The 19,431-nt window shown below is 36.5% G+C and overlaps 1 protein-coding gene across 2 annotated transcripts in view; it reads right to left on the bottom strand.

Annotated features, from left to right (window-relative positions):
- Window positions 1-19,431, bottom strand: part of LOC140157184 (rap1 GTPase-activating protein 1-like) — a 516,716-nt gene that overhangs the window by 327,566 nt on the left and 169,719 nt on the right. The gene's annotated exons all lie outside the window — the stretch shown is intronic.

Genomic DNA, 19,431 nt, shown 5'->3' with positions numbered 1-19,431 from the left:
GATTTAAAAGATAGTTTGTCTTAGAAATTGTAACACTTCCAAGAAGTTGTTTCCATCAAAATATAAACAGATAAGACAATTTTTGTTTTGCTTTGCTGTATGCAAGTAAAAACATCCATTTCTTGGCTCAATGTGATGATTTTGACAACAAGATTTTCAAAATATGTTTGCAAAAATTCACACTTTTTCAAATTTTCAAGCTTTCTGTGATTTAAAAAAACTCAGATTTACCAACCCTAGTCACAAAGTCTGTCTGTCAATAGAGCAGGGCTGGGTTTTTTTTTTTTGTCGCCTAAATGAGATTTGGTTCAATCCAAGAAGGGTTCCAACAATATCTACAATTATTCATTAAAATGCTGAAATTATAATTAAATTCATTCTTTGAAATGAAACAAAAGAAAGAATCTGCAATGATTGTGCATAATGATTCATCATGGCTTTGACAACATGCGGTAAAAAGATGTGAGATTACATTAATTGTATTGCCATTGGTGCTTATTCAATCTGAAAAGAATAACTTTATAATTGAATTAAATTTGATTAAGCTACTTCTGCAATTAAAATATATAATTAGGTTGCAATTAGAGACATTTTGAATGGATTTGCACTGGGGCATAATAACATTATATTGTGTTGTGCATACTAATAAAGTATATATTTGGATTAGTTTGAGCAATTTCTACTCAATCAAAAAGTGTCTTTAATGGGATGATTAACCTTAACAGCACTTTTATGACATAGTCTATGTTTGTAAGTAAATAATATGCATCTATAACCCTTGTCAAATGTTGGGACACTTATGGAAAACGTGCACTATATTACGGCCTTATTCCCTTATTTTTAACATGCTGAAATGGGGGTTTCTTTGGTGTCAAGCCTAAACCTTTTCCTAACACCCCAACACTTGCCCTTCCCCAACAATTAATATTGGGTGCCATTAGGAGTGCACACAACCAAAAAAGTAGGATTTGACATTGATTGGGGGAAGTGGGGAGGCTTATTTACATATACCCTATCAAAGGTGTCCCAAGACTTGTGACAAGCATTGTTGGAAGAAATCTGAGGATTCAAAAATTGCAATTTTGTTATTTTTTTGTTCATCTTGCGGTTCATCATTAAGGTCAATAGAATTGGAAAACTACATTTTTCATATTCTGACGCATATCTGAAGAATCCTAATGATGATTGTGCATTGGTGATATATAGAGGCTTTGAATATGATGGCAAAAAAGATGCAAGATTACATTAATTTTGTTGCCATTGGTGCTTATTCAAACTGAAAAGAATAGCTCTATAATTGAAATACATTTTACTAAGCTGCTTCTTAGTAACAATTGCAGATAATGCCTTTACACTAACCCTCAAATTCATACTTTCTATAGATTTGATAAAGAATTTAATTTGACAGGAATTTGGATTTGACAGGAATTTTGGTACATTTATGGTGCAAAAGTTCTTACTTTCTCAAAACACTGGCAAAAACTTTACCCATGCAGCAAAGGAAAAGCACAATTTTTGACATAATCTATTCTACATTGTTATTTTCCATAAAGGGGTTCACAATTTAGGGTTTCTGGCATACCTCTGTGATTCAGTTTTTAGTGAAAATAAGAACATATGCATGTCCCTTCAAAACCATATTTTAGTACTTGTAACCTCAGCATAAATATCTTGCTAGATTCTATCTCAAAAGCATGTAGCCACCTTCTTTTTTTCATTCAAAAGTTCTCCACTTTGCTTTAAAATATATCAAGAGGCCGTCTAAAAGGGTTGTTGAGCTAAGCATGACCTTAAATGGAACACACATTAACACTTTGCCTTTAGATTTTAAGGGCAAGTGTCACCGTCCAACATTTGACAAAATTCAGGATTTTGCATAAACATGCAATTATACAGATGAACATACCGAATAGTGGTTCAGCATTATTGTTGCACAAACCATGGAAATTTCAAGAAATACGACTCACTGAACCTATTAACGTAATATACGATGAAATCCATAAATGCATTATGCCGTTTGCACAATGCTAAACAAGAAAGGAAATTGATTTGTACAATTCAATAAAGCTTATTACCAAAGATGGGCTATTCCAGTTGAAATCCATACACCCCCAATGACAGACATGACCTTAATCTCCCACACAGGGGGTGTAGATTTCAAATGGAGTCATCCATTTAGGTAACCCTATTTGATATTCAAACTCCCTGTGTGGGAGATTAAAGTCATATCGTCCATACGAGGTGTAAGGATTTCAACTGGAACAGCATGATGCGTCCTCCCAGGGCATGTTGTATATATGCGTTAACTTGCAATAATCAAACTAGGATTTCTAGCACGGGCTAGGCATACGGATATTACTATCACCAGGGGGCACGCGCGGTTGCATATACGTCCTAGATTATCGCATCCTCATCGGAGATGGAGAGAATAGTCGGTTGATTTATATTTATAGTCAGGAAGTTAATAGAATAGAACAGTATCACAGAGGGGACAGTATTTTGTTGAATATTATACACACTGTCTGTACTCTAGTGTTGTGTAGTAACAGCTGGAATATATGACGTGTGTTTTGAATTTGGTAGGCGACTTTGCAGAACCACTGCACTAATTCTGAAGTGCTGGATCATTCAAAGTTAATTTTTAAAAATTGGAAAAAAATTATGAAAAAATTAAAAATTACAGTTTGTTATCCTTAATATGCAAACCATTAACTAAATATAATGATGTATATTCATACGTAGCGGTAAACGTAAATAGAAAGCAAATTTATATTTCGCTACTCAATTTTGGTACACTCACGGGCGCTTTCACGGGTCAATGGCGTCTTCAGCGGATGTTATTGCTCTGAAGATTGTTGTTGCTAGTTTGACGTCATCAACATCTGTGACGCCATCGGAGGTGTCCTAGTACTACATCACTAGCAACAACAATCTTCAGAGCAATAACATCCGCTGAAGACGCCGTTGACCCGTGAAAGCGCCCGTGAGTGTACCAAATTTGAGTAGCGTAGAAGTATAAATTTGCTTTCCATTAACTAAATGTTCTTCATCTGTCACATATTATAAATGCATTGGTTTTCCATGCATTTATATACAATATATGGAAGATGAAGAGGTAAACATTAGTTATGGTTTGCATATTAAGGATAACAAGCTAATTTTTTGGTTCTTCAAAGTCTTCAAAAAATTTTGATTTAAAAAAAAAAAAATGAAAAATGAAACAAAACTAATTTTTGATTTTTTAAATCCGATATCCGATCCGACTGTTGATGCAGCTTCAAAGCTCTGCACAGTCTTGCCACCAGGTAGGGGTGGGGGAATGGGGCATGGAGCATGGGGTTTGAGGATAAGAATTCCTGGGCTTAATCCTGAAATCACCATCAGATAATTTTCATCTTGAACACCAGAACATGTGATTTACCATGCTTGAATTGTGTTAAATATACAAGAGCTAGCTGTGCAGGCATTGATTTTTAGGCAAAAATAGATTTTGAGTTTAAAATCTCTAATTGACTCTACCACATCAACTCATTTCAACATTGAATATACACTTATACCAACATTCTGACAAGAATTCTAATCATAAATGTCAATCTATACCATTTTAATTTCCTCCCAAATATTTTGGGGAAAATTCATAACCTTATCAAAATAATTTCAAATCGATATCACCCACACATAATATCAAATATCATAATTTTTAGTCAGTCACATGAATTAAGCATTGATTATTCAAACTTTGGTTCACTTTTTAGTTCACTTTTACATAAAATTTGAAAGTGGTGTAGGTATAAGTTATGGTTGTGTCATAACAAGCAAGTAGGATTTCCTTGGCACAAACAGATACTGTAAATCGGGATATTTTTGCGGTATTCGTTTTTGTGATTTGAACTATTTGGAGCAGTTTTGGTGTTTCTTATATTTGGGATAACAAAGAGTAACACATTTAAGGCTATCAGTAAAAAAATTGTGGGCATTTAAATTAGCGACTATGAAATTAATTACAAACAGTACAAAATAAAAACCTTGAAAAAATGTCCCACTATATGTGTCTGAGATGGGTCTCCTTTACATTATTCTGGTATAAAGATGTCCCCATTTTTTTTGGTGAAAATTGGTATAGGGGTAATTTTTTTATATATTTCCCAAAAGATACAAAAAATGTAAGCAAAATTGTTAAATGTGTGTGTTTGAATTTCGCCCAACATCCGATAGGCATCGGACATAGACATGGTTCATATTTTTGGAGAAATTTGTATAAAATGGTCCCAACTCTAGAAGGCAGGCTCCTCCCCAAAACCCACTATTCGGCACTAAGCTGTTGCAACCAATATAGCATATTTTTATAATATTTCTTTTATTTATATCCACTTGCTCTTTTAGAAAAGTAATTTACTAATACATCAGAAGTCACATGCATTCTCAGCATCACATCACTACCACTTGAACACAATCAAATTTGGAGCAACATATAGTACAACGCTAGCAACAACTGAATCGCCTGTAGCGTCTGTGCAAGTGTTACCAACATTTGAACACCAGCAATCTGCCTTTTGATCACTACATAAGTGTGCTTTAGACAGAAAATAAGTGACAATGCAGTACCCATCCCAGTCCGTCCATTGAATGTAAGAATGTCATTAGCGCATGATAATAATGAAGTACTTGAGACCTGCTTACAGTCAACCAGTGAGGCGACGAAAAAAAAGCCCAGTTCTACGGGCCCGACCAACCCAGATTTTGAACAAATTGGGAAAACATTTTTTCCTGTACAAAATAGCCCCAACGACCGACCCTACCTGAAAGGTCTGTCCACCCGTAGCACAGGGTTTTTTTTTGTTGCCTGACTAACATCTCTGTATCATTTTTTACAACGTTTTATAATTAATTTCTGGCTATCCCCGATGTCTAATAATAAAGAAGATCCAGCCCCCTCTGGTCTTGAACCACCGTAGATAACGCCATCATATTTCAATGACAAGTTTATATTTAAAATTAGAGGGCAGCATTCTATCTAGCATCAGTATTATGCACACATCCACAACCACCTGTATGAATGCCACATGACAGGATGAGTTGCTAAAATACCATGGATGGAAATCTTATCTCACCACATGAGGGCTTACTCTTGATATCGGCACGCATCAGGATTCAGGAGAATCGGCAAACTATAACGCTCCCAATGCGAGATCGATGATAGTGTGTATGGATAACAAAAACAGATAGAGGGCACTGTGAAAGATTTGTGTTCTGCCCAGTTATAGGAACAGAGTAATAGGCATGATAATTTTTTTTCTATTGTAAGTTGTATTTTCACATAGCATTTTGTACGATTTCCTCACTTTCTCCAGATCCCAAATGAAATCAAGATTTAACAACAGCATCATTCCATTGAATAATGTAAATTAAACAGGAAGCTTTTCCAGGCTTACATTTGTTGAATAGGAATGAACTCTTAAACAACTTTTTGCCAAGCAGAAATTATGCAACAAACTAACAAATATCCCAGATGGAATATAAACTGAGCTCAAAAAGAAACTTATAATTTTGTACAACGCGTGAATCACAAGGTCATATCTTAAAATACTGTCAATCAAAATGAACAAAAATTACACACAGGATTACTTTAATACTCTACTCAAAACACATGTCAGTAACCAAGCAGTTGCCCAACTGACACAACAGCAAAATGCACTGTCATGGGACAGCTTCCTGGACTTCCTCCACTTTCACAACCCAACATTTGGCACCCAGCACAAAAAATCTGTGAAAATGCATACAAGATCCTTGCACAGATGATAAAACCGTGCTGCTTTCTGCTTTTCATACACCTTTTTCATGAAACAGGGCTGGGCTGTGAATGTGTTCCAGGAAGCTGTTCCATGTCAGTGCATTTTGCTGCTGTGTCAGTTGGATAACTGATTGGTTATTGACATGTGTTAAGAGTAGAGTATTGAAGTAAACCTGTGTGTAATTTTGGTAGAATTTGATAGACAGGATTTCAAGATATGACCTTGTGAAAAATTATAAGTTTCTTTTTGAGCTCAGTTTATATTCCTACATTAAAAATTGAATGCAAACTGAAAAAATACCAGTGCACCCACACATCTCAAACTGCTACCTTAACAACATACATATTTAGGTGGCGAGTTCTAAATTACCCGGAAGCCTTTCTGTCATCCATTCAGGCCACAGTTAAGGGGCTATAGCTCCTACATGGTACTTAACTCTGGACAACCCTCCGTGGAAATTGACAGGGTGATAGACCATAATATGAAGGAAATAATAGAGTAATGTGATTTGAACTTAAGAGCAGGTATAAGTCTTGTATTGAGATTTAATTAGCTGCAGAATTCTTATTAACTTGGGACGTTCATAATGGAATATTGCGCAGACAAAACACAAGTTGCTGGCGGGCCACATACAGCGAATGGGTAACATGAGATTAGTACTGCAAACCCTGAGACTGCAAAGCCTTATTGCAGAAATGTAGAATTATAAATATTTAAGGGACATCTTTTTTTGGGGGGGGGGGTATATTTAGTTGTCATAATGCAGGGGAAAACGTGGTTCATTTTTACACACTTTTGAATAGCAATTTAGGGTTAGGTTAGTGTTTAGGATTAGAGCTAGAGTTATGGTTTAGGATTAGGTATAGGATTAAGGGGGTACTACCCCCCTGGCCAATTTTGTGCCTATTTTTGCATTTTTCTCAAAAATTATAGCACATTGGTGACAGGTAAGATATGTATACATGTATAATATAGGGGCAAGAACTACTGCACTGAAAATTCAGCAACTCAAGGCAAGTAGTTGTTGGTTTATTGATCAAATACTTGTTTTCCCTCATTTTTGACTGTAACTCCACAACTGTTGTCTGTGCTGAAATAGAATTTCCAGTGCAGTAGTTGTAGTCCTTGCCCCTATATACATATCTAACTTGTCCCCAATGTGCTATCATTTTTGAGAAAAATGCAAAATGGGCACACAATTGGGCAGGGGTGTAAAGTACCCCCTTAAGGTTAGGGTTTAGGGTTAGGGTTAAGAGTTAGGTTTAGGGTTAAGGGTTAGGGCTTAAATACCAGAAATTACCTCTTCTTATTATTCAGATAGAGTTAGTGTTTATGTCTAGGGTTAAGGTTATAGTTTAGGGTTAGGGTTTAGGGTTAGGGTTAATGTTTAGGGTTAGGGTTTAGGGATATAGTTATGGTTTAGGGTTAGGGTATAGGGTTAAGGTTAAGGGTTAGGGCTTAAATAGCAGAAACAAGCTCCTCTTGTTATTCAGATATCGTAATCCAAGGGTACTGAGTGAGTTCTATGTGAGAGAGATTGCTTATACAGCTAGTAATAAGTGTCACAAACTCTGGGTAACCCTGAACTCATGTCTAGAAATTGACAAGATGATCGCCTAATATGAAGGAAATAATGCAATAATGTGACTTGAATAACAGCTACAGACTACTGAAGATGTCTCAAGAGTCAATTTGCATTAGGTCCTATAGATGGAAATCAGGGGCCCCTGTTCACAAAGACTTAAGACCAATCCAATCTTAAAGGAGGAGGATCTGATTTCTAGTGTTATATGCAGGTTTTCAAAAGTAGGGGGCATGGGTCCTGATAACCACACACGCAATCTTTCAGAACGCAATTCATTTCCAAAGATTTCCGATCAGCTGGTGAAAAGGTCGATTGCACTTTTGTTTTGTGCACTTCAAGGAAAGATTAGATTAGCTCTCATAAACAATTTTGCACATTTGCTTAGCATCTGCTTCTTATTCATAAGTGAAACAAACAAACAAACAAACAAACAAACACACAAACAATCAAACAAACAACTTAATAGCAATCATGACACTTACCTGATGCATGATGGGACGGATATGACATTGTGAATAACAGCACATGAAAGAAAAAACAAAAGAGGAGAAAATTTAATTAATATTAACAAGAGAGACAAAGATTATTGAAAATTTGAAGCAAATACTCTATAGGCCTAATGCTTTCTTTTGCTGTGACTGTAAAAGTGGAAATTTTTGCACTTTTCGCACACAACACAGCTTCCGCGAAAATAAAAACAAGCGAATATGTTCTTTTAATGTATAGGTATATGTAAGAAAACTTAAAAATTGCGAAAATTAAAAACAAGCAATGTAGTTCAAAATCAACAAAGCGCAAAAAAATAAATGCGCAAAAACTACCACTTTTACAGTATTTCGTTATTGGTAACAGTATGTCCGTCACAAATCCAAAATGGAAAAATACTTTGCTATTTGGGTCACGTTTTTGTCCCGCATTCACCATCCATCCACTCTAAACTCTTGAAAATGGTGAAGAAATTAAAGCAGCCCATAAACAACCTACTTGAAAAATAGTAATCATGTTGGCATGACTCGAGTATGTACTACTAAATGAACTGAAAATTTCTTGAATGTCCGTTTTCCGATTTGTTTTTATCCATTTTAACGTCTCAAACATGTCCAAAAGAATATTTTTATCATTATTTTATTACAATGCAGTTATGACATACCTATGTACTATTATTAGCCTTTTATGGTGAAAGTTCTTTTGATGTAAATATTTTCGCCGTCTGGCCTGAAATTGGCCGATATATATAAAAGACGGCATTAAATTTCCATGATTGTGTAATATAGATATAAAGTGGATATTGATGGCACTCGGTGATTGTAAGTGGAAGGAAATGGTGCATACTTTAGAGATCATATAGTGTATATGGAAGAAACGGTCCATTGCGGATGCTAACTTTTCCCCATATTCAGATTACTGTAGAACAGGAATTATTTGCAAGATTATCTTTGCAATTCTGACCGCAGTTTTCAGGAGTTCTTCCAATCTAAATGGTTCATAATTAGTTTTGTGGGTTTTTATTTGCGCTTAAAGCCTTTCACTTCTGAAAAGTGCAAAGATAAATTATCCGCTATAAAGTATTTAAATGTAACCGTGTAGTAAAGGAGAAATTACCCAATGACCATCAGAAAAAAAAAGCTTGGAATAAAATGACCAAAATAAATGAAGCCAATTGTCCTCTCCTCCCCTCTTCTCTAATTCCTTCCTCTTCTCTTTCTCTCTTCTCCTCTCCTCACTTTCTGTTCTCAATTATTTCTTTTCTATTCTTTCTCTTTTCTTCATTCCATTCCTCCTATCATCTTCCTCTTCATTTCTGTCCCCTAAATTCTCTTCTCTTTTCTCTACTCTTTTTCTCTCCTCTCCAATTCTGTACCTTGCCTCACCTCGCCTCTCCTATATAATATCCTCTTCTGTGTTTGTGTGTTACATAGTCCCAAAATATTCAAATCTTATGGCATAAGTGGGCCAACATTGGAATCTTGCACCCCTTGTAATTCTTGATCCAGTATAAGTATGCCCCTGGTTGTCAGTGTTATAACACATCCCCTTTCCTGTGTGTCATAGTTATTCCGATCTACCTTAGTAGAATGTAATTGTAATCAGCTATTCAAAATCTCACAAATGCTTCCTTCGAGCCAATTCACAGAACATTCTTATTTTGCAAATCTTTTAAATTTACTTCTAAATCTACCCGCCAACAAAAGAGACTGTTCAAACACCCCAGATTGATTCTGGTTCACAAAGATTTATATAATCTATAATGTATTCCCATCAGCAGTGGGGAATCCCCTATGTAGTGTGGTATGGGATTCACAGCCCAGAATTTCATGTTCACCTACATTTATGTATTTTTAAGGTGAGGAATGGCAGAAGCCATATTTGTCCAGTTTTAGCCATAAAGAACTGCAACATACTTCTTAATCCTAACACGGCCCACATTTTTTTGCTATCACAAGGGAAAGAAGGAATGAAAAAGGAGAGAAGATGAATAATGAAGTCCCCCTCCTCTGGTATTGAACGTTAGATACCTGGCGTGCCAAGTACAAGATCACAAATCGGTAGCCATGGGGTTTTTGCTGGCCTGGCCAACAAATCCATGCCAAGTCCCTGAATGATGCTAGCTATAACATAAGATGTGCCTTGAGCCATTGTGGTCAGTAGTTTTTTATGTGGCACACAATAATCTTATGCAATTGAGCTATATAAATCTGTTTGGTTTTTTTTAAAGAAAAAAAAGGCCCTTACGCAGGATTGTTACAACACATCTCCCTTGCTCTGTGTCATACTTATTCCAATCTACCTTAGGCCGTATAAAATTAATGTTTTGGTTCTCGTCCAGAGGATTTTCATGAATTGATGAGGGAGGGAGGGAGTGTTTTTTTTTTTTTTTTTTTTTTTTTTTTTTTTTTTTTTTTTTTTTTTTTTTTTTTATAACGATGAGGCCCTCTTTTTTTTTTTTTTTTTTTCAAATGTGAGATTCTGAGGATAAACCCCTAGAGTACCACAAAAAAGACTTGGAAGTGATGCTTGTTCTCTAATAAACTTATTTATATGTATGAAGATTTCATAAATCATTCCAAAGTCTAAAAAATTGAAAAATCTAAAAAAAAAAAAAATCTGACAAATCCCAGAAATTGAGGAGGAGGGACGAGAACCAAAATATTAATTTTACACGGCCTTAGTAGACTGCAATTGTAATCAGCTATTCATAATCTCACAAATGCTTCCTTCGGGCCAATGTTTTTATTTTTGTTATCGGAAGAAAGAAGGAGTGCTGATTTTGAAAAAGTGGAATTTTTTCGAGGGGGGGGGCAATTTTGTGAAAAGTGGACTTTCTTCCCAAAATTTTGACCTTTTTTGACCAAAAAAGCGTAAAAAAACCAAGATTTTTATATTGTCATATTTTGGAACTTCAGTGTAAACTTGTGCACTCCCTTCGCATGGGGCCTGGAAGAACCATGCAGTGATATGTGCAGTGATGGCCGAGAGAGGCAGCCTGGGCTACAGGAGTTCCACAATCATTAAAAAAACTTAATTTTTGATACATTAAGTCTGTGAAACCAAATCCCATCAACATTTGTTGCAAGTTATAATTTGGCTCAACCTCATCAAGTTCCATTCCTTTGCCTGCATTAATTTTTATATAAATTGTGAAATAAAAGATGTCCGAAGATTTTGGATGGCTTTAAAATATCTCTGAGTTGACTGTAGTCAATCCTATACCTTCTGGTAATAAGGCAACTCAATCTCAACCTTTTCGTGTTGCTACATGTAAATTTTAATGGAATGCTTCTAGTATGCTCATGGCCTGTTCGTCACTTTTTGTTTATCACAATGTCTTATTTTTCAAATTTCAATTCGGGGAAGGGGTTGGTGTTGGCAGTGGCATAGCCAGAATTTTTAAAGAGGTTGGGCAAACAGGGACAAAACAAATGTTAAGGGGGGGCAAAAGTACAAAAAAGGCCTAATAATCTTAAATATCGGAGCGCCACCATCCCACAGGGGAAAGAGGGGGTAAGACTTTTCACAGGGGCAGCTTCCCCTTTGTCCCCTGGCTACCTGGCAATTTGAGGTGCCCACATGCGTGGCAGCACCAAGAATTTTTTCCAGTGGCTTAAAACAATTTTTCAAAATTGCATCATATCTAAACATGTTTCAACCCTGAAATGTCTAATTCCTCTGCAAAAAAGAATTGTAAATCTGAGTATGTCTACTTCAATACAAAATCCTGACAAGTGAAGTCACTTCAGAAGACAGTCATATTCCACATGATGATTTTTAACTTCAATCACATTATTACGTGCATGCTATCATGTCTTCATACTTAAAGGTACATATCTGTAATTCAAAAATAGCAGAAACAAAGCCCACATTGGTGAAGCAGTATGACCCAAACACAATCACGGTTGCTCCATTTTCTAATCCAATGGTGGAATTGCGTAAAAAGAAATCCTGATTGATACCTTTTCTAGGATTTCCACAGAGACTATTAGTGTTATAAGTGTGATTTTGATACCATTTACTGGGATTTGTTCAAAGTGTACACCAAATTTGACACCCTTTCAGACTTTCAGTGACAAACTGTGAATTTGATGCCCTTTCCAGTCATCACGGTTGCAATTTGTGCATGAACATGGGCACATGCAGACCAGTGTTCAGAGAACATGGGGCTCACCAACATCTTTTACAAAATAGGTGGGAGTGGTCTTCTTTTCGTGTTCTGTAACAATTCAGTAGTCTGCTTCTTTCAGTTTTACCATAAATACCAGGGAAGGGCACTTGAATTATTTTTTGACAAGGTGTGCTGTCCGAGATTCTACTTCATTTCTAAGGAACAAGTTCCATTATAAACTGTTAGGGGTAGTTTTTACTCAAACTAGATGGACCGCGGTTCTCGGATGTCGCGGTTTTCGACGCAAAGCGTCGACCGTGATGCCTCCACCAAAGGGAGTGATGTGGAATTCACAAGTTGATACTGAATTTGACCTTAGATGACACCTGGATGACCCCAAAACAACCTTTCAATGACTCCTGGGTGACCCCAAAATGACCACCCAAAATTTGGCTCTAAATGTTGACTGTACCCACCAAGTTTCATGCCCATATAGTAATTATACTAATTTGACCTCAGATGACCCCTGGTGACCCCAAAATGACCTTCCAAAAATTAGGCTCTAAATGTTAACTGTAGGCCTACCCACCAACTTTCATGCCCATACAATAGTTTTTACTAATTTGACCTCATATGACCCCTGGTGACCCCAAAATGACATTCCAAAAAATTGGTTCTAAATGTTGACTGTACCCACCAAGTTTCATGCCCATACAACAGTTTTTACTCATTTGACCTCAGATGACCCCTGGATGACCTCAGATGACCCCAAAATGACCTTCCAAAAATTTGGCTCTGAATATTGACTGTACCCACCAAATGTCATGCCCATACGACAGTTTTTACTAATTTGACCTCAGATGTCCCCTGGGTGACCCTGGATGACCCCAAAATGACCTTCAAAAAATTAGGCTCTGAATGTTGACTGTACCCTCCAAGTTTCATGCCCATACGACAGTTTTACTAATTTGACCTCAGATGACCCTGGGTGACCCCAGATGACCCCAAAATGACCTTCCAAAAATTTGGCTCTAAATGTTGACTGTACCTACCAAGTTTCATGGCCATATGACTATTTTTGCTAATTTGACCTCAGATGACCCCTGCATGACCTCAGGAGACCTTGACCCACTAACCAATATAAACTTGTTCTGTCTGGGGTCAAGATGCACCCACCCACCGAGTTTGAGGAACGTGCGACCCCCCGTCTCCGAGAAAAGAGGTAAATAAGGAAAATTGGCCAAATGACCTCAAATGACCTTTTACCTCCGTATATGACCTTGAACCTCACCCCAAAAAAAGTAGCCAGAGTTTTTGACCATGACCCACCTATCCTGAAAATCTGAAGTCAATCCGCCCATCCATGCCCGAGATATCGCATCCGGACGGAAGCACGGAAGGACGGAAGGACGGAAGCACGGAAGCTCGGAAGCACGGAAGCACGGACATTGCAAAAACAGTATGCCTCGCGGTGGAGGCATAAGAGGCATAAAAACAGCTAAATTGTGCTCATATAGGGTAATATTTTTGAATTTTGTGTAAATATCTGCCCAATAGTTGCTGTTTTTGGACAATTTTTCAAAACATGGTGTCATGGACCCATGTTTAGGGATTTTCTGTGAAAAGCCTAACAGACCCATTGGGGCGACACTGTGATGATGATCCTGTATACTTCCACATAGAAATGCCCCCTACACAAAACTGCTAAAATCTGGGTCTTTATTGGTTTTCTGAAAAAACACCCAGAAATGTTGGGACCTTTTAGAGGTGAAAATATCCAAATCAAGGGTCTTTCAACATTCTCTTTTGGTGAACTTCAGAGGCCTTTCAGAGCTGCTTGGTCCAAAAGCAGGATTCTTTCTGGGGAAGTATTATGGTCATATATGTCACATGCCCCAGCTCCCCTATAGATATATCATGAATGCTCCTTTGAAGTGACAAAACTGCTCTTACGATGCACTTGACGTCAGACATGACAGGGGCGTATAGAGGTCAAAATCAAATATGGATGAATGAAACGACTTGTTTACTTGTTTGCGCATTATTTATAAACAAATTCAAGTATTCTGATGCTCGCTTCAATTATTCACTAATAACTTTGCTAGAAGCAGTCAGTAATCATGCAATAGTAATGATGATCAGTGCCATGAAGGCTGAGATCTTGGCTATCAAAATACTGTTAAATAATTTAGTAATACAAAGCCGAGGATGGCAGTCATAGGAGAAATCAATGATGATTTGGATATGTTAAATGATTATTTTGTGATTCTAGCATCCTCATTTTATGACGTTTGTTCAGTAGATATCCATGAAAAAAAAGCTTATTCCCAAAACTTCAGATTCGATTTCGAATGATGGTCTACACATTCATTCACTTCTGACATTCTCTCTCTCTTGCATATAAATGTCCCAGACATGTGTATCTTCACGTGTAAATATAGCGAAGTAGTAAGTTAAGGACAGTGTAGGTGTGTGCCTATAGTTCTGTCAATATATTTGCAGGATCTCCTCATGTAAAATACAACACTTCAATGTTTCTTTTATGAGTTTATTTGCATGCTATCATCAAGAAAGAGCAGTATCAATGAATTAAAGATGAGAACACTTACTATGTTGTGCTTACATGTCACCCATGGAGGGTAAAATGGCATACAGTGGTTCACCCTATCAGCAAACTTGACATGTGTAATGTATGTATTCTGCATTTCTTGTGATACGATTTTGCTAAATGCATGTGTTATATGCACCCGCTCCTGATCAATAATTTGAAATTGAAATGGGCTGAAATTGACTCAATATTAATTTTGCAGGATTTTGATGTTTTCCCTTGTTATGCACAAATGCAAATAAGGTCATTTATATTCATGAACATCCAAATTAAGTGACATATTACATACAGCACAAGAGGTCATCATATTCTACCACCCCACCTAACAACGGCAAACACAGACATCGACCCACATCCAATCCAACTGCGGACAAGCACTTTAATTATTTGCCTGAACTTTTTACTATATCCAAGTGTGGATCTAACTCTTCACTTGTAATTGCCGTAAATGCAGTGGTTGCACCCTGGGGTCAGGGGGGTATGGGGGATCTCTACCCCGTTGGAACTTTCCCTCCCTCCCCTGTAAAAACCCAAAATTACAAAAATGTCATCTTTTTACAACACTTTTGTGCAAGACTGATTGATCCCCCCTGAATGTCTCCCCCCTCTGAAAAAAATTGTGATGCCATCACAGAGTAAATTTCTATATGTTCTATGCTTTTGGATCTAAAAACACTGCCAAGGAACCGCAGATGTCTGTGGTTCCTGTGCATCTGCAATTACATAAAGATTTCTGATGTGTGTCTTTGTTTACCTGTGTTAACAAAAGCACACATACAGCTGATCTACTTTTGGAGTCTCAGTTGCAGTGCATCAAAGTATAAGATTTCCATAAAAATTGATGCAACACTTTCCAGAAGTGCTAGTTATAGATGAACTTGATCAGTGAACAAGATATCTTAGACAGGTTGTGAAAAATAACACAAAGAATCAAAACAACAAAAAAGTGAAGCGAAAGGTCAAAAAATTCATCACCAAAACATCAGCTTTCTTCTTTAATTTTCTACGTGCGATGATGGTTAGTCATATTGTTGAAAATATTTAAAGAAACTTTGAAATTCCATTTCTCTTTATCAAATATGCAAATTGTTGCTTCCCAATATGTACCAAGATATAGCAGTAGAATTTGTGTTACGGTTGTTGTGATGTTCTTACCGTTAAATGAAATATCATATTTCATTTTTGTAGTCAAGAAATTAGGACATCATACACTCACATGAGAACCCAATTAAGTTAAATCCAATTCAGAATAACATCGGAGCCACCAAAAACATCTTCCGCACATCTCCAGTTACAGAAATTAACGATCATTTCTACCAAATCAAACGCTCCTGTTTCATCACCACCCGTTATACCAGTCGTATCATCTCCAGGATCAGGTCTCTTAAGTCCGGCTCAAATTTTATAACAGGACAAATACCTTTTCATCTCTTATGTAATAGTGATATCGGGACAACCATGTTGTTGAAGCTATAATTCTTGTGATCGATCTTTGGGTTCTTCCCATTGTACAAGCCGACTCCCAAATATATGATTACTCTAGCTCTGTTGTATAGGATTTCATACTGTACAGTGGGATATTTTGAGTGTTATACAGATTGAACAATAAAACTTATACAATTGCAATTTTGCTTCTCAGAAAAAAAATAAAAGAGATCATGGCAACAATGATATGCAGTGGAATCAGTAACATCTTGGCTAACAGATAGGCCTAAACTTTGTTTGGTTTCTTTACTAGTTCGGGTGCAAATGCTATATGCTCATTGAACTAAATCGTCCAGAAAACAAATTGGGCCATTTTTGACAATTTTGCGCATATCAAGCTTGCATTGCGTAAAATCGACATTCATGATTAGCAATTGCATTTTTTGTTCAGAAAAAAAATAAAAGGGGTCATGGTGTAATGTCATATGCTTTAGAATCGGTAATATCTTTGCTAACAGAAACACTTTACTTGGTGTCTTTTCTAGTTCAGGTTCAAACGCTATGTACCCAATTTTACTTAATCGCCCCAGTTTGGCCACTTTTTGCCAATTTCGCACATCAAGTTTGTATCACGTAAAATGAATACGGTAATGATAAAATTACTTCAGCTAAATTTGTGTGATGCAATCACTGTAGGTCAATGAGTAAGTATGAAGCAGGTGATATAAGTGGATGAAAATGCCAGTTTTCTGTAATATAAATTTCATGGATAAATTTCATATAAAATAAAGACAGTAAGAAACATGATATTGTTTTTCCGACCCTTGAAAGTGAGAGAGAACCCTTGGAATTTCAGAGGCAAGGGTCCAGAAAACCCTTTGATCTTTGTTCTTATTTCGATGCCTTACCCTTCAGAAATTTAATAGATGATAAACAAACTTATATAACAAGCTCTTAATGCATGTATTGTTTTCACTGAGGCCTAGTTTATATCACCGCCTTTGATACCGATTCCATGTTACATGCAGAGATACCAGACACATCACGCTGAGGAATAATGGCATTCTGCAAATCAATACAGTTGTGTCTTATTACTCTGCAATTTAACCCCATGAGAACTACCTGCCGATTGGCCAAAAAGAAGTTTTCATTATCAATTAGCCCAATCAGCAACATTGTTAGAATAATTTCACCACACAAATAAATTGGGGTGAATTATTTGCAAAGCTCCATCCTGATTGGTGATTCAAGTGAAAATATAATGTTATTGACCAATCAGAGGCAATGTTAGATCGGCAGGTAGTGCTCAGGGGGTTAAGTATTTTCTTAATTTTCAGTAAGCTTACACAGATTGCTGGTAAGTTATGGTAACCTTTTGTGGTGAGATATACCATGAAAATAAAACACTACTTGAACATATTACTTTGCATGTTATTAGCTCCCCCCTTCCCTTGTAACTGAAAACATGTTTGGTGACTACAAAATATCAAACCTATCCTAACTTAGGAACAGTGGCGGCGCCAGGATTTTTTTTTTCGGGGGCATTGAGGGGCAAAGTGAATTTCGTGGGGAAAATCAACAAATTTTGTGTAAAATTGCAGCACAAAATGGAAATTTTCGTAATTTTGGGTTTTTACTGGGGGGCAACGGGGGGAGGCAAGAGTTCTGACTGGGGGGGCATTTGCCCCCTCATGCCCCCATGGTGCCACCACTGCTAGGAATACTAAACCCCTCCAATCTTAGACTTTGTGCAATATCCCCCATTCCAAATACAAAATCAGGGACATTTCCATGCTTTGGCCAAAACCAAAAATTTTCAGTATTTTAGGTAAATTTTCAGATGGCCCCTCCATTCCCCCTCCCCCCTGGATTAATTTCTTCAATTTTCTTCATGTAGGCTACAATAAAAATCAATCAGAAAAACATGACTTATTGGGAAATTTTATCTGAAAGCCGCAACAAGTTATCTCCGATTACAAATGTTTTGAAGTGGCCAAATACTGTAAAAGTGGATTATTTTTGTGCAAATGATTTGTCATGTTTTGCCAATTTGTTTCACTTGTTTTTAAATTCATGATATCAAGCTTCCTTACAACCGACCTATGCTATAAAGGAATTATGTGTGTTGTTATTTTCGCCATAACTGCTTGGAGTGCGAAAAGTGTGAAAAATAAATGTTGCATGAAAATTACCAATCTTACAGTAATACTAAGAATAAGATATGACAATCATGAGAAGATATCTTACCCTTCCCAGAATCCTTTGCAACATGATATATCACCTCATTTCATCAAATGACACTAGTTTTCATTTTCGGAGCAGCCTGGCTATGCATGAGTCGATAGTCATGAAATAAATATTTAGCAAGACCTGGATGTCCTCTATTCATTGAGGTAATTTTGTCAATATCGACCCAAGCGGCACTATAAAATTAGCAAATCAGTACAGAAAATTGAAATGGGAGAAATGCATTATGGGAAGTGTAAAATCTTCTCTGATGACAACCTATGCTATCTAGTAACAAAATAAAGTATTATTGATAAGTATTAACTCTCTTCACGCGGGTGTCGACTGCAGACGACAAGTTTCAACATTTTTTTATAAATTCAAAAATTTCAGAAATGTAAATTTTCATGACCATATTCGGAATCAGCATGAAAAATGCATTAAAATGAGTACAAACACGCCTAGTATTGATCCAGTAGTTCTTAAGATAGCTCTTGATATTTTGAGAAAATATTTCAAAACTTGAACTTTTTCCATTGAAGCGCATGGCTAGCACGCAAAGCATTAAATATGATAACCATGATACTAAACATACATGCTATTTATACAAAATTAAGTCAAGAAATTGAAAGACTCATTCACGTAAATTGAGGATTGATTTCATAATTTTTCTCCTCAAAGCTACAGTAAAAACAATCTTACAAAAGGATTAATATTCAATCTATTATATACATAAACTCATGAGAGATTAAATGAACTTATTGAATATCATATTGAAAAGATTCAAAATGAAGATTTCTTGGCAATTGTGTAGGATTTTAGCTTGATTAAAAACCTGCAACAAATAATAATGTTAACACTGCCTACGCACAGCCCACATGTGTGGATTTCCGTCCCTGCACATGCAAGATGTCGTCATAGCATGAGAATTGCATTAAATTATTCACAATGCAAGTTTGGGTGAATTTCAAAATTCAACACTATGAGGAATAATCATGTCAAATGTTGATGAAGTAATTGTAAACAAAATAAAATTTAAAAAAAGCGCAGTGATTTATAGTGTGCTACACACAGGCACAACACCTAGACATTGATTCACAAGCCTCAGCACACTTTACAGGTTGTTGCTGACCACTTTGGCCTATATCATTCCATACACCATTAAACAACAACATAGGGACTTGCAAGCTAAGAA

Source organism: Amphiura filiformis, chromosome 7, assembly GCF_039555335.1.
Source record: "Amphiura filiformis chromosome 7, Afil_fr2py, whole genome shotgun sequence".
Lineage (NCBI taxonomy): Eukaryota > Metazoa > Echinodermata > Ophiuroidea > Amphilepidida > Amphiuridae > Amphiura > Amphiura filiformis.
This window is presented reverse-complemented; position numbering and strand designations above follow the sequence as displayed.